This window comes from Musca vetustissima, unplaced genomic scaffold (genome assembly GCF_032173495.1).
Source record: "Musca vetustissima isolate MV318-11 ecotype Yass unplaced genomic scaffold, APGP_CSIRO_Mvet_v1 utg11960, whole genome shotgun sequence".
Taxonomy (NCBI): Eukaryota; Metazoa; Arthropoda; class Insecta; order Diptera; family Muscidae; genus Musca; species Musca vetustissima.
The window spans coordinates 177,366-194,215 of NW_026879281.1; the positions used below are offsets into that span (position 1 = coordinate 177,366).

General features: G+C 33.1%; 1 protein-coding gene and 1 pseudogene across 1 annotated transcript in view; both read left to right on the top strand.

The window, feature by feature from the left end:
• Positions 1-16,850, top strand: part of LOC133324100 (glypican-4) — a 159,616-nt gene that overhangs the window by 96,696 nt on the left and 46,070 nt on the right. The gene's annotated exons all lie outside the window — the stretch shown is intronic.
• Positions 13,872-14,166, top strand: LOC133324102 (putative ATP synthase subunit f, mitochondrial; annotated as a pseudogene).

Below are 16,850 nucleotides of genomic sequence, written 5' to 3' on the forward strand. Positions count from 1 at the left end.
TTGGGAATAAAAAATTATAACATATTTCCAAAAATATTTTTTTATCTTTAGATTTTAATTATTTTACATCTCATGTTGAACATGTTGGAATTTCAATTAAGTTAACATTTAATGAAATGCTTTAGATAAATATTTTTGAAATATCTTTATCCTAAATCTTTTGAGCCATTTATTATAAGAAGCACACAGGCACACGCATTCCAAAATCATGACCAACCAACCCACCGACCGAACTGAACTGGCAAAACAGACACTTGTCTTTCATGGAGATGTAAGATTTACGGTTACGAACAAGAACAAGCCAAAAGAATATTAAAAACAAAAAAAACGCCAAACCGAATTGGCTCACGCATTACTTATGCCAGCGATACTAGTGATTTCAATTTCAATTAATGCTGACACTTTGAGATTTAGGCCAAAAAACTCATGAAATCAAAATCAAAAAAAAAAAAAAGAATCACTTAAGTAGTTGTGTACTTGTGTTCTACTACTATTCAATGGTTTGTTCGTCCGCCCATATGGCCACAACAAGGGGTGGACAGACATGCTCACTCATACACACACACCCATCATATCATCTATGGCATCTGAGCGAGTGCGACTAGGCATCCAGTCCCCAAAACTGGCAAAAACAGAAAAAAACGTGCCAAGCATATATTATGATTACGATTATGGTCATATCATAATGTTGGTCTCTCTCTCTCTGTTTTCGGTTTACAGTTCTGTGTTTTTTATTTGGTATGCAACCAGTCATAGCAAACGTCAGGCCGTCCGTCAGCCAGTTCTTATCTCATTAAAATCTGCTGATGAGGCCGTTTGGCCACTTACTTTGTGGTCACTTATCTGTTGTAAATGCAGAAAATTAGTAATGAGTTGTTTTCCCAAGTATGGCCGGCTGACTGGCTGGCTGGCAGGCTATGGTCTGAAGATTTTCTGGTTTGTCAGATGTTGTTGGATTTATAAGATTTTTCATTCTCCGTTTTAATGTGTGTGCTTGTTTATTTTTCAAATTTAGATACGAAGAAAAAGATTTGAATGTAATTTCTCGAGTGCTTTGATGATGAGTTCTTTTCATCTCTCATCATCATCACACATTTTGTTTTTCAGGCAGAGGGAAAGGTTTGGGATGTTTTGTTATCTTTGGCAGATTTTTTGGGTAGCCGAACACGCCAAAATGTCTGGCCATAAAATTATACACATGTGTAGGAATTTTATGGTGACTGGGTTGGCCAAATAATGGTACCCCAGTGTAAACGTGGGTCTTAATGAGGTTGATCAAGAAAATTTCCCACATAATTTATAATTAGCAAATGAACATCAAATGCCTAATGTGTTTAACAGTAAATTTGCTGAAATGAAAATTCAAAGGATCTTAAAAAATCTCTATAAAATTTAAAAATTTATATTACACTGTGGTCTCAAACGCTCTCGTATTGCGTATGAGCAATATGAGTCCATAATACTTATACGATTATTAGTTCCCTATGTGTTATGAGAGTGATGAGGATAATAATACAGCTTATAAACTTTACCGTATAATGCGATAATGTATTCCCTTTGTAGTTCATTAATATAAAAATTTATAACGAGGGGCTAATATTTCTGATCTATGCACCCCTATGTGCAGCATATTGCCCTTTGACCTTGTGCACCAAGACAATGCGAGCTCTCACACATCGCCTCGAATCAGTGTCTTATTGATCAACCAAATCTTTGGATTGATGGGCCATCAGCTCTACAGGTCACACTTCCAGTCGCTTCTTTTTATTTCTGCACATCAACAATTATGTGGCCAACGATTTTCATCGCCAGAAGATGCTGTTCAGTAATCATGTTTGTGTCTCAATTGATGTAGGAAAAGTACTTCGTTTATTGATTTCTGCCCAAGAAATAAATGAATAAACAGTGCTACAGAAAAACAAAAAAAATTGATGATAAATTTTCACATTTTCATGAAAAGACCAGAAACTTTATATAGTGGACCTCGTAATCCGAAAATATATATTTTAATAAGTAACATCGAGGGCAAGCCCCCTTTCCATACTATGATGGAGGACTTACAAATATCTTCCTTTATATTTATTATTTGGAACAAAGCCACATAAATTCCTAACTTCAAAATCCAATAACAGAAATATTTGTTGGTCAGAATTTCCATACCCTGCAAAGCCATAAAACAAACAATTTCATTTGAAAAACAAAAAGACCGCAAAAGAATTGGGTGTGTTACCAGTAACAAATTATTTTCATTAGTAGCCTTGACCATGGTTAGAATGACCAACACAAACAAAAAACAAGGAGTCATGACAACCGACAAACCACACATTCAAAACATTGTTCAGCACCCTTTGTTGGAAACTTCATACAGTAAAGCCTCTAACAAGGGACACATGATAAATTAAAAAAAATATATATATATATTAGATCACATATGCCCCCTGTTATATACTTGGGAAATATTTTTTCATTTAAAATAGATTTTTTTATTTTTTGTCTCAGGGAATAATTCATACAAATTACCATTATAAAATTTCATGCCTTACCATTATACTCCTGTCCTGTCTGCCCGAATACATATTAATCCTATTGTTGTTGGTTTATTTTATTTCAACAAAAACAATCCACCACCTGAGCCATCTGCAAATGTGTTTTTTATATGCGAATTAATGTTGCGTGTAAACTAATCCTGTTAAAATGCCGTTTTTATATATGAGTCATAAAAAAATTAACAAACACCCAATTCCATAAATTGACTAAGGGATGGCCATTGTTGATTTTTTTTTTGTTTTCAGCAATGGCTTTAACAAAATGAATCCTCTACAACAACATACATTCGAAATGTGGGGCATAATTTAAACTCATTTAAATTAAAATTATTTGTTGGCCCTCAAAGGCCGGCTTAAGGAAGGCCTTCAAAGTCAGTTTTAATTTTATATATAAAACATTTCTTTATAAAATAAAAAAAGTTTTTAAAATTTATCTCAAAAAATTCCATTAGAAAAATCTTTGAAAACTCATTTTAGGGTTAAACCAGATCTTATGCAGAGTTTGTACCAATATCCCAACTAGAAGTCGTTTTAGAAGGATGGTATAAAGGACAAAAATATTCTCCTTCAAATTTTACTATAAGTCACTGAACAAGAGAAATTTATATATATAATATATATATACAGAATATATGAACCTCAATTTATGACAAAAAAAATCAAAAAATGTTAGTAATTTTTTTCATTGAAATTTCCCAGTACTCTTTTTCAACAAATTGTATGAATGTAACATGAAACTATATTTTTCATGCGCATTGTTAAGGAATGTAATATTTTACGTCAATTTTCACTGAGTCTCAAACCAAACTATACATTTAAATTCAATATTTTTTTAGAAATTTACAATATAAAATTTACGATATGGCAAAAAATTCTGTATTGACTTCAGTAAGTGTCAATTAAACACCTTGAAAAATGTATCAAAATCTTCAATAACACTGCATCTTAGGGGTATTCCGCCAAAGACAAAATTATTCTACATAAAATATCTCTATTAGTAACCTAAGAAAGTTTTTTATAAACACAATAATTATTTTTAAAAATTATCTCTACAGCAAATTTTCTATTTTGATCAAATTTCGCACTTTTTCTAAAAAAATTTCAAAAAATTGTCAAAACAACCAAATTTATTCGTTGGCCAGATTCCCTTCTCCGTGTGAGCTCTAGAGCGACCAGAAAAACAGACAAACATAAAGTTGTTGGTCCATCAGATCCCCTAAATATTCACCGATCATTACCAAAAACAATTGGTGCTTGGTCCTTGGTCCGAACCGGTCCTACATACAAATTTTCATGACCTTGGTCCTGCACAAAACACACACATGTCTATATCGACATTTCGAGACATCAAAACACGTAGGGCCACTCAAACTTATACCCAGAAAAAAGTTACAAATGAATATTTTCATAACTTCATTCATAGTTAATATTTTCTATATTTTGTACTTGTACCTCGCTTTGAATGCAAATAAAAATTCTTATAATCATGAGAAAGTCACTATTTTTCCAAAAATGTAAACATTTCAAAACAAAACAATTTTCTACTGCGCTCTTTTTTACCACTATTTGCGCTCATTTTCTCTCTCTTTTTGTAGAAAAAACAAATGTATTCATCTCAAGAAAAAAACACCACAACCACCATTCATTGTTCGGCTGTGTTTTGTTTTGGTATCGATCTCCACCTCTCCACTTACTTGGTGGTTGCTGTTTTTGCCACCGTTTAACCGTTTGACTCCTTTCCTGTTGCTAACAGACACGCCTATCGACCTCTGCATTGGGGTTACAAAATTCGCATATGTATTTTCCAAATTATTTCGATATAAATGTTAAATACAATATATCAAACAAGTGTTGAGACGAGCGACAAGCTCAATGGAATGTTTAACATTGTATATAATTGTTTTAAAATCAAAAGAAATGGGAGAAGACATAACATAGAAGAAGAATACATAAAATCAAAATTGAAAAATTTAAACGACAAAGAATTTTTGTCGTCACCAAACACACACACTCCAAAGTTGTTGTTTCACTCACTCTCTCTATCTGGCAGGAAACCAGATTTTAAAGTTGTATGAATTGTATTCATAGAATGCAGAAATCTTGACATTAACAACACTTTCTGAACACTATTCATATAATATACGAATTATTTTATCTGTGCCCTACCCCACACCACTGAACACACGATCCAAATTTTTTTCACACTCTCTCTCTCTCTCCCTCTCTGACAAGAAACCAATATTTAATGTTTTATGAATTGCATTCGTAGAATGCAGAAATCCCGACATTGTCAATAGTTTTTGGGCATTATTCATATAATATATTTTTTTCTGGGCCATAAAAACAATCCTACACCACAAAAACACACTCCAAAATTGTTTTTTTTTTTTTTTTTGATTCTCTCTGACAAAAATCCGGTATAAATTTTTATGAATCGTATTCATAGAATGCAGAAATCCCGACATTGGGAGCGCCTTCTGAACACTATTCATATAATATACGAATTAATTTTTTCTGTATAATACCCTCACAACAAAGTTGTATATGGTACAATGAAGATAAATATTCGCATGTTCAGTATTAGGCCAGAAATATATAGTATCTCTTGTATTAATAAATATTTTGAATCAAGCCTCAAATTTGAAATAGTTTTTTATTATCTGCTTCAATTAAAATTTGTTAATTTGTATGCCTTTACATTGTTTGGCCGATCTCTGTGTATGTGTGACAACATAATTTGTATGTCTGCGATAATTATTAATTATTATTTCCGATTAAGCCAGAAGGCTTTCACAAGTCAATTCAAAAAACAATAAAAGGTTGCTTTAAACTGTAAGAATACCATTGTGGGAGCCAACAGACATAAAGGCAGCGCCACCATAAAAGCTTCCACAAAATGTAGAAAAAGAAACAATGTAAACCTACCAAAAATCCCCAACAAAATGGGAGGTGTTTCTTTACATAATTATATGGATGTAGGCATTTAAATACCTAAAACAGTGGAGATGAATTTTTACAACAACAATAACATTGACAATAAAAACAAATAAGGGAGATGAAGATGGAGAAAGAGGCAACAAAATAACCAAAAATCAATTATAAACCTGTGTAAACTACATTATATTGATTGTGTGGCCTAATGATGAATGACTGATCGACTGGTTGGCTGAATGAGAATGTGACCAACAATTATTGCTTTGAGGCTAGATGGGTTGGTTGGTTTGTTCGTTGGCTATTCACTGAAGGTCTGAGAAATATTCCCACTACTGATTCCCAGGGAATAAAATATTCAAATAAAGTTTTTGAATGTTGCTGGGGAAGTAAATTTAATTACAGTCACTAGTTATTGATTATTTCTACTGGAAGCCACTAAGGTACGGAAATTATTAGAGGCAGTAATTGTAAATGATTTAGAAGGGTTAGTTATTGGAGGGAGATTCAAATAGTTCAAATAGTAAATTAAATGCTACATTAAAATATTTGTGTATTGAATATTTCCAATGCATTGTGATATTAAAAAATTTCATGCTAATTTTTATTTATTTTCGACAAAGCCAAAAAATTTAAAGAAGTAAAGGAGAGAGTGAGAATTTTTTTCTCTTCGACTTCTTGGCTTTTTAACGCCATATATTTCTTAATTAATGAATTAATTTATTATTGGCATGATTAATTCAGACAGTATTTTGCCTTTCTAATGTACTTCGATTTATTCGAAACATAAATCATGATTGGAATCACAAACCGAATCTCTCTCCTTTCCTATTAAATATTTAACAAATATTCCGCCTACGAATTTTTGGATAATTTATTATGTTATTTTTATTTATTTTTAAATAGTAAAAATCATTTTCAATCTAAAATCATTTTAGAATATGATCTAAGTTTTTTTTGTTCCTGTCTGCATACTTTCCCTATATGTCTTTAGCAAATATGTCGGATGATGGCAAAACAATCTGAATATTACCAGGAAATAGTAAAAATGGCAAAAATCCATTCAACAAATGAACACCAACAGCAACAACAACAACGACAGCTAAATAAACTGAGAAGTTGTAAAATGAATACACGCAACAAAAACAACAACTGAAACAGAAAAAGAAAAAGAAAACATTATCATAATATTATGCCAAAAGCATGTGTTTAAGCATAAAAACGAGCCTAGAAACATAAACTATTGCAGTTCAGCTCGTATCATTTTTCCTTTAGAATAAAGTTGGTATGTGTGTTTTATTTTTCTAGTTGTTGTTCTTTCGCATTTCCCCAACAAGTCCATCATTTTTATATTTCAATCTTTTTGCTGTTGTAGTTGTTGTAATTTTTTTACTGCATAATGCAGCTAAGCGAAGTTAAATATTTACAACCTGGAAAAAATGTCTTCAGGTTGTGGAAGTAGGGGATAGGAATAAGGGGCCTTGAAATACAAGGGATACTTTTTATGCGAAGTCTGATAAAAAAATAGTCATTATTTAATTTTATGCCCTACACAACTATTTTGTAAGGATATTATAATTTTGAGTTATCTCAATATTTTGTTTTGGCCCTAGGCCAACCATTTTGTATACCAATCGTTATATTACGACTAGTCGATCTAAACATGTATGTCCTTCGGTCTGTCTATATATTATAATTTGAAAACATGATACTGACCACAGTTATGGACTAATCGTCACGAAATTTTCATGTAGGATGAGTTCTGAGCAAAGAAACCCCTTTTGTGTTGGGCTTGTCGTTCGTATAAACAGTTTTTTGATAGCATTTATATCGAAATAATTTGGAAAATACATATGCGAATTTTGTAACACCAATGCAGAGGTCGGTAAGAGTGTCTGAAATAAAGAAGTAATGGAATTCAAAACTAGTAACAATCGAGTGAGTGGAAAGCCGACGGTTGTAAGCAACAAAAAAGCGAACGATACCCGAGGCGGAGAACGATACCAAAACAATACACAGCCGAACAATAAATTGTGGTTGTGTTGGTGGTGTTATTTTCTTGGATGAGGGAGAGAGAAATAAAATGAGCGCAAATTGTGCAAAGTAGGAAAATAGTTGTAATATTAATGAAATGTTTACGTTTTTTGGAAGAAAAATAGTGAACTCCTGGCCCTGAAAATGGTTTGTTCTCGGTGGATCCGCTATAATTTGACCATCGCTCAAAAAAACTTAGAAGAAGAACTTCAAACGAAATGGTCGATTGTTTCTTCGAAAAAAATGTCATATTGCGACTGTTTCGCTTTATTAACATAGGAAGCTCAATTCTGAGGAGTGCACCACAATTTAAGTCGTTTATTTTGAAAGTGGATTAAGTCCATTTTGTTTGTGGCTTTGTGTCTTTAAACATGATAGAAAATATAACGTAATATTTTCCGTAAACATTTTTAGTAAAACCAAGATTTGTATCAGAATCTAAAATGGACTTAAACCACTTTCATAATAAACAACTTATTTTTTTGCCTAAAGTCATCGGAAAAATTTTAAAAATTACTGTTACGGCAGGGATGATATTTTATTGACGATCTTAGTCTCTGCCATAGAGTTCCACTTTAAAAGAAATAAGAAGATTTTCCTTAGAATAATTTTTATTTCCATACAATAATTCATATTTCTTTTCGGAAGAATATTTCCGTATCAAGTCCCAAAGGGAACCCCTTAAAACCTGCAACCTCTAGAAGGCCCCACGATTTTCCGCCTCTGACTCTCAGCAGCTTTTCACTGTGATTGATGCGTGGTTGTTATTTCACTGTTTTTTTTTTTTGGTTGTTGGTATTAGTAGTGTATATGTATGTGTATGTGAAAAGCTGTGGGTATTTAGAAACATAAACACGCTGTTATTCTAATGGCAAAAAAATTAAAAACAAACTTGAGGATAGTAGAGATGTCTGTCCACACAAAAAAATTCCAGCGTAAAAACAGCACACTATTTGTTGTTCGTTTGTGTGTCGGCTACAGACCCTGATGCATTTCAATTCAGATGCATGATGTTCAGTTTTTTGTTGTTTCGCTATTCTCCAGTTGAAACATGCGAATGTTCTTGTTTTATTGGGTACCACCAAATGTTGTACGAGAGTTTACGACAGGAGTGCACAGGAACCGAACAATAAACAAGAACATTGCAACAACACTACACTACAGTAAAACAGCAGCAACAAAACGGAATACTACAAAAAACGAGCACACATGAAACATTGTGGGCATGTAAATAACATGACATTCCAGAGACTCATTGGTTGTTAGCCAATTCTGCCTATCTACCTACCATTTAGTTATGGCAAATGGTGGGGACTATTGATCGGTTGGCAACAAGATATGATAAAGAATGGAGCTGGTAATTTATACGATTTGGATCAGACATTTTGGATTATAACTTTATAGCGTTTGTGGTGGAATTATAAGAAATTAATATCTCTACGTAGAGCATATGTAGAGCGAGATGCTCAGAAATTATTCTTATACAAAAATTTATGTTTGTAAGGAACATTTTCATATTAAACCAGCCACCCACCGGAATAAAATCCTGTGTATGTGCCTGTCTCGAAGGAAATTTTTTTTTTATTTTTTAGGAATTCGAAGTTCAACCTTAGTGGCAATACTTTATTTTCTTGACTAATTTCTTTGGGTTTATACTTCCCAACTGAAATGTCATGTTTTAAGTCTCGAAGTACCATTTGAGAAAAGCATATTTATTCTGAGATTTTTATCATTCCCTATTTTTTTTAATTTTTCTCTCATCTCCTCTATAGGGTGATCTGAAATTCGTCTTCAATTCTTTACTTCTTCAAACATTAACACTTCTAAAAATATTTTTTAGAAAAAAAACTAGAGATTCATTCCGTTTTTTCCTACTCATGTAGAGAGTCATGACTCGCCGCCATCAATTCCACATTGGCAGACGTACGACTGGCTGGATGCCTAACTGACTGATGGACTCACAGCCAGACAGATGTTCAAAGTAGTATTTTTTCTGTCTGTCTGTGTGTTGTTTGTTCAAATGTTTGTTTATTTGTACAATACCTTGCAGTGCTAGCTTATGGCTTATTTTCGTTTCTGCTACTCCTGCTACTATTTCTTTTTTTCTGACTGTGCGTTCAGCTATTTTAATTTTAATTTTTTTCTATCTCGTACATTATTTCTGCTGTTTTTTCAAATAAACAGTTTTGAAGAAATTTTAATTACTCCCCGACATAGCACATTCACACTAATGGCAAATGATAGGTAGGATTTTTATTTTGTTGTTGGGAAGTCGTAGAGAGAACTTTGGTACTCGGCAACAATAAACTACAGTATCTAAAACTTATAAGGTATAAAATTATTGGTCCATTTTTTACCTGATATGTCTGATCAAAAAGGATCCATTAACTACAGTGTAGCCTTGAAAGTGCCTCAAAGATGTAGTTTTTAAGTTCCAAAGTTGTTCCGAGTTGTAGTGAACGTCTTCCTTCCTACACCATCAGCATGTATTTCTCGCCATTTACTGCTAGAACCACTTTGACAAACTCCTTCTCAGTTTGTTCAAAGGTGGATGTTAATACTCGCAATGTTCGACTCATTATGTTGATATCATCGGCGCGTAAAATATGTTGTTTGGTGTACAGAGTGCCATTTCTGTTCACCTTTGCATATCGTATGACGCTTTCCAGCAGGATGTTAAAAAGGTCACATGACAACTGTCACCATGTCTGAATTCTTGTTCGGTATTGAAGAGCTCCGATAAGTCCTTTCCGACTTTAACTGCTGACCTTATACCAGTTAAAGTTATCCTACATAGCCGTATTAAGTTTGCAGGTATGACGAACGCAGACATGGTTTTAAACACCTCTGAACGGATGGGGCTGTCGAATGCGGTCGACGAATAGGTGGAATTTGTCGAATCCGGTCGACGAATAGGTGGAATTTGTCGATGTGTTTTACGTGGGTCTTTTTTTAGGATTTGGCGCAGAGTGGAAAACTGGTCTATGGTGAATTTGCAGTTCTGAAGCCGCATTGGTATGGTCCGATAATGCCATTGATCATTGACATAAGTCGTTCACACAGCACACTGGATAGCACTTTATATGCGATGGGAAGGAGACTAATTCCTCTATAGTTGGCACATATCGTCTTGTCACCTTTGTTGTGGACGGGACACAGGATGATTGTACTAATCAGTTAGTGCATACTCTCAACTAGCGTCTGACCACCGGCCATGAATAGTTCGGCTTTTAACCCATAATTCAGCCGATTAATTGCTATTCTGACCTCATCTTGGCTAGGTGGTATACAATTTTCCACTTTCCCCCATTTCAACACCCAAGCAATTATTTATTTCTAATTACAAACAATATTTGATCTTAATCAATTATTAGCCATCGATTTCGGACAATTTACATAAACATAGATATAATTTTTTATTTCGAAACTGACATTTCCTTGGCCCCTGCCATTAGTTAACATTAAAGCGGCCAGTTCGTGTTGTCTATAACGAATGTACAATGTTGTTTTTCAAACTTAGGCCCAGCATGTTGTCCGGGCGGATACCATATTTCCTCCATCACTGTTTATATAAAAGATATCCCGTTGTGTGTTCATAGACCAAAGTCTTCAATGGCAACATTTTTTAATTTAAAAATGCAGGCAGCCGTTTCAAACATTTTTCTAACACCTTTGCAAGCCAAATAAAAGAAGAGCAGCAGCATTAGATGTCAAGTTGAATATTACCGACAAGATACAATTAAAAGGGTATGGAAGAGAGATGTTTGGTAATGAGGTGCAAAGAAAATAAATTGATAAAATAAAAATATCTACAGGAAACAAAAACAATTTAGAGGCACATTATTATGTACGTATGTGTGTTTGTGTTTAGAGGAAAAACAAATCATTTCCGTTTGTCGCGATATTTATATCCAAATATGTGCGATCGATTTTAGAAAATTTTGTTCGAAACATGAATCAAAATTTAGAAGTCCTCGCGAAGAAGTAGTATTATATACCGGACTTATGACAAAGACTTATTAAGAAGGTACCTTCCTATTTTGTACTCTGGGTTCTAAGTTGGCGGAAAATCTTTTTGAAAAAATGTTGTTATAGGGACAGTTTTCATTATGGCCATTACAGTCCCAAACACGAACGTATATTTCGAAACTTTTGGTCAAATTGCCGATTATAAAATTGGACAATTTTTCAATACATCTACACCCAAATGTTCATTCAATATCGAATGTATGCTGATGACAGAAATGCGCAAGTATGTGTCTATCTCACGATATGTCAAATGACAATCAGTGTTCGGCATCAGTGTTAACCATTTTATTCAATTCATTGTAAACAACACAACACATGATGGTTCGTTTATGATAAAAATGGCAAACCTTCCAATGAAAATGGCGCAGGATACATTAAGGCCCCATAAGCGACTACGCAATACCTAGTGTATGCTAGTAGAAGATATACCCAAGAATGTCTCTATCTCACGATATGACACTCTTGAATTATCAGTTCAAACATGACATCAATTTTGGACTCCAGTATTTACGAGGTTATTAACTTTTTGGAAAATTGATTTTGCATGTCAATGTAATCAACACAACACATGGTCGTACCTCAAACCGCACTGAGTACGTTTAAGATAGATATGACAAACATTCCATTGGAAATGACAAATGGTGCAGGATACTTTATGGTACCATAAATATAAAAATAGTTCAAGACCTTAGGTCACATTTCGATTATAATTTGAACAGATGATAGCGCAATTATGGCGCCCAATCAAATTTTATTTCAAGCTGAAAAGGGCTTAATTCCAGTGTTCCCTTTTCAACGCTCTATTTTTTATTTGGTCTCCATTATAATCGACCTCGTTATAAAACATTTAAATAAACGAAAATTGTTTTAAAGCCCAATTCAATAAAAGCCTTCTAATTTCATATTCAAATAAGTATTTATTGATTTCGATGTGGTAGTTCCACCACTTAAATTCCAAATTTATAACCTTTTTTTATTATAACCATCATGGTTAAATTCCCATTATTGGTTAATCATGATGTCAATAAAAAAATTTACGAGCATTCATAAAATCTTCTTCCCCACTCCCACAATAACCCAGCTAACAATAAAATTTCATTAAAAATAAATAAAATTTTGAAATAATAAAAATAAAATGATCGGTCTACCTTTATATAATTTTGTTTTAACTTCTGACACTACACCTGTTTCACAGACAACAAACAAATATAAATTGTATTCAACTGATCTCTTATTTTTTATTTAATTCAGTGACAAATGTTATAAAAATGTTATTCTTTTATTATTTTCTTTGGAAAAAATCCCAATTTTTTATAGATTTTTAAATATCCCATTTTCCCACATCACATGGCAATTTTGGGAGTCAATCAACCTGCCGGAAAAAAATAAAACAATACACACTTAATGCATAAAATATGTGTGTGGCGCGTGTATATTGACTTTTTTATTATTCCCCTCGTAAAATGGACCAGTCACAAGACAACAATCAAACCAACCATCTATCCATTCATTCATCCCAAATCCAACCATCCATCTAATCAAGCCACCAATCAACTCCCCAACCAGGCAACAGCATCCTTTGCTCCAAACCCTCTATATTCCGTCATTGACTTTCAAGTGGATGGTTGGAATCAACAATTTTGTCTCGTGTTTTTTTTCGTGCCAAAGCGTGTCAATTTCATACCATCGTCGAGTGTTGAAATCGACTTTATTGTTGTTGTAAATATTTTATGGGATTGCCATTAAATATGTCGCCTCCACCTACCAACCTCCACATCCCCACACACCAAAAACATCCTCATCAAAGCGACAATGAAATGTCAACCTTACAAATTATACAGTAAATTTATGTCACACTTTTCGTGGGAGATCTTTTCCCCCTGTACGATGTTTTACAACATCATGTTGGGGTGTGGGGAAGAAAATTCACAATTCACTAAGGGGACAAATTGCAACCGTGTTTTTTTATTGCCGAATTATAAAATAAGTAAAGGGGGAAAACAATTTATTTGCCAAGTACTTGAGCCTTAGCGGGATAACAAATTGAATATTGATAGTCCATTAAGTCTCAAAAAGTATTATGTGTTTGCAATTTTGTGGGGAAATCAATATTAATGGGATTTTCGGAAGAGGTATTCAGGGAAAAAGAAAATTTAATCAAACGAAATAAGAAGTAGTCATCTCTTCAAATTTAACATAAAATTTATTGTAACGTTCGCCTAAATAAAGAAATCATTCTAAAAGTCTTCGAAGACATGTTTACAAAGGCAAGAGATGGACAATCTCGTTCTTGAAACGTCAGTTTTAGAATGACTCGTAAAAGAATTCAAAATGGCTTTCGGTGATTATCCAGCTGAATGCAACCCCAAAGGTGCATGATCCCTATGACCCAGCTCGCTTTTATGACAAAGCTGATGTTCCATTCGGCCAGGTTAAATTGGGTGAATTGGGAGCTTGGTTCGGTCTCTGCAACAAGACCCCCAGTGCCATTGCTGGCGCTTTCAGTCGTGCCTGGTGGCGTTGGAATCACAAGTACTTGCCACCCAAGCCTGCTGTTGCTATGACATTCGTCTATGCCATCAACTACGGCAAGTTGAAGCACCACAGAAACTACAAATACCATTAAACGGACGAATCCTTTGGCGGTAACACACACAGAAATTTGCCCACGTTTAACATGGGTTTCATGTAGGAGGAAGTTCTGAATTCGTCTTTGGTGTTATTCCGAATAAATTTTGTCCATCAGTTGCTGATATGTTATAATCGTATTTAAATGTTCAAAACAAATTCATAAAAAACAAAAAATTCTTATAGAAGAAAAAAATAAAAAACCACAAAGGGAACTTCAATGGTACGATATCACAAAAAAAACAGTTCCAAGAAAATCCGTCTATTGGGGTTTTTTCGACTATAAAATGTCTTTTTTTTTTGAAATTCCGAATAATATTGACGTATTTATCAATATTTTTTAATTCCATAAACATTTATTATGTTGACTATTAGCCTGTTCCTGTACTGCAAGCCTGTTCCTAGCTTTTACCAAACTCCGATCATGTAGCTCATCTCGAAAGAGAAATTAATAAAAAAAAACATTTACATGAATGATCCTTCGCCCCTAAAAAGGCATAAAAACAAAACTCAAAAATTCAGCTTGAGCCCGGCTGGGATTTGAACCCTGGTTCCCATGGCATCTGTTGGTGTCCGGCGCCTTAGCGCTCAAAGCCACCTCTTTATCTTCCTAAGGTTGCACAATATGCAGTTGCATACCATTGAAGAAAAATATTGTAGTCTGTATGGAAATAAAAGTCCGTCACTACAAGAAAAATCTACTCTGAAAAGGAATGTTCCGGTGTGATGCCAAATGTCCGAACTTGGACGCGGTTGAATTTAATTCGTAGATGCAATTTCGCAACAATAGTCGACATAAATACAACTTATCAAGTAAAGAAATTTGTAAGCCACATTGCCCAATATGCCTGATGAGCCGCTTAACCAACGGCGAAACGCGTCGCATAGTGGCGGGAATGTAGTGTCTCTCTGGCTTTCCTTTTCATTGCAACTCCGATCATGTAGCTCATCTCGAAAGATAAATTAATAAAAAAGAAAATTTGTAATCGTAGTAAAAAATTTACGTTATTACAGGTTCTGAAGCAGTAATTTTGTATATTGTTAAAACCAGTATTTCTCTCAACAAAAAAAAGTAACAGTGATTAAACATTTTATCAAATTATATATCGTTCCTTCCCCCACAATCCCAACCTCTAATGAATAAATGAAGAATAAATGATTAAATTGTCTTTTTACCTATTTTTTAGTGATAAAATTAATTGTCATATCGACAAACAATGTTGTACAAATTACAAATAATTGTTTTCGAATTTTTCGTCGCAAAAAATATGCCAATTATTTGCAATGCAATATCTTAGTTTTTTTATTGAAAACAAAATGATTTTTCATTTGACAACAAATTTGTTCGTTTTGACTAACAATTGTTATCAAATTATATAAAATGTCATTCTAAGCATTAAAATCAACACCAACGAAAGTACTATTCTCTTACGAACAAAAAATTAGATATATTGACATATATTTAATAACGTTTTACTGTGTATTTGAGATATTAAACCGAAATCCAATTAAATAAATGTAACAAACTATTTTTATCAAATGCAGCATTTGACAAGCTCTTTTATAAAAAAAAACATTTTCGAACGGGTTATCCTATTATAGTCATATGACTCCAAATATCACAGAAAAAATAAAAGTATTCAATCCATAAACGGTTTGCAATCATAATTGTTTATCTAGAATGTATGCTGTTTTTTGATAAAAAAATTATCACAATGATTTCAAATTTTATTAATCATAAAACATCACAAAAAGCAATGACAAAGTTTGACAAAATCTGTATAAAAATACTGATTGAAACTATCATGATAAAAAAAATTGGAAAATCAATTAATTTGTGTGAAAAAAATAATTGTCAATCGATAAAAAAAATGTGTACTAATTGCAAAAAAATATTACATTTTGACTATGCAATTCTTCATATTGGCCACAGGTATTGTCAAAATTATATTCTTCTAAGTAGAACTCCTGAAATGAAACGAAGAACTTCTGAAAGTAGTTCACACTTTTGAGAAATACGTACAATTATTTAAATTTTTTTAATTTTTTCCAACCTGTAAGATATTTAACATATTGACAATGCGATAAAAAAAATTTGTCATATTGACAATGTGATAAAAAAAAACTTCTTCATATTGACAACATGTATTGTCAAAATTGTATTATTCTATGTATAAGTCCTGGAATGAAAAGAAGACCTTTTGAAAGTAATTTACATTTTTGAGAAATACGAACAATTACCAAAAATTTTGTATTATTGAACCTGTAAAATATTTAACATATCGACAATGCGATAAAAAATCCGTCATATTGACAATACATATTATCAAGTTATATTATAAGTAGAAGTTCTGAAATGTATTGAAGACTTTCTGAAAGATCTCCTATAAATTTTCTGGGGAATGAAAATCTCTTTGCATGTGAATACTCAGACACTGAATATTTATTATTAAAGTGATATTAAGGGGACCCCCTCCATTCTCTGGGTCAAAAAATTTTTTGATTTAATTGGAATATACACTCATTCAAGAATGTCCCTACAAAATTTCAAGTGAAAATGTCAAGAACTCTTGAAGATATAGTCGATTTATTATGTCAGCATCAAGTGACGGCTAAAGGGCCTCTCAAACTTTAAACGCGTTTTTCTCTTTTGCGAATGGCGGGCACGATAACTCAAAAACT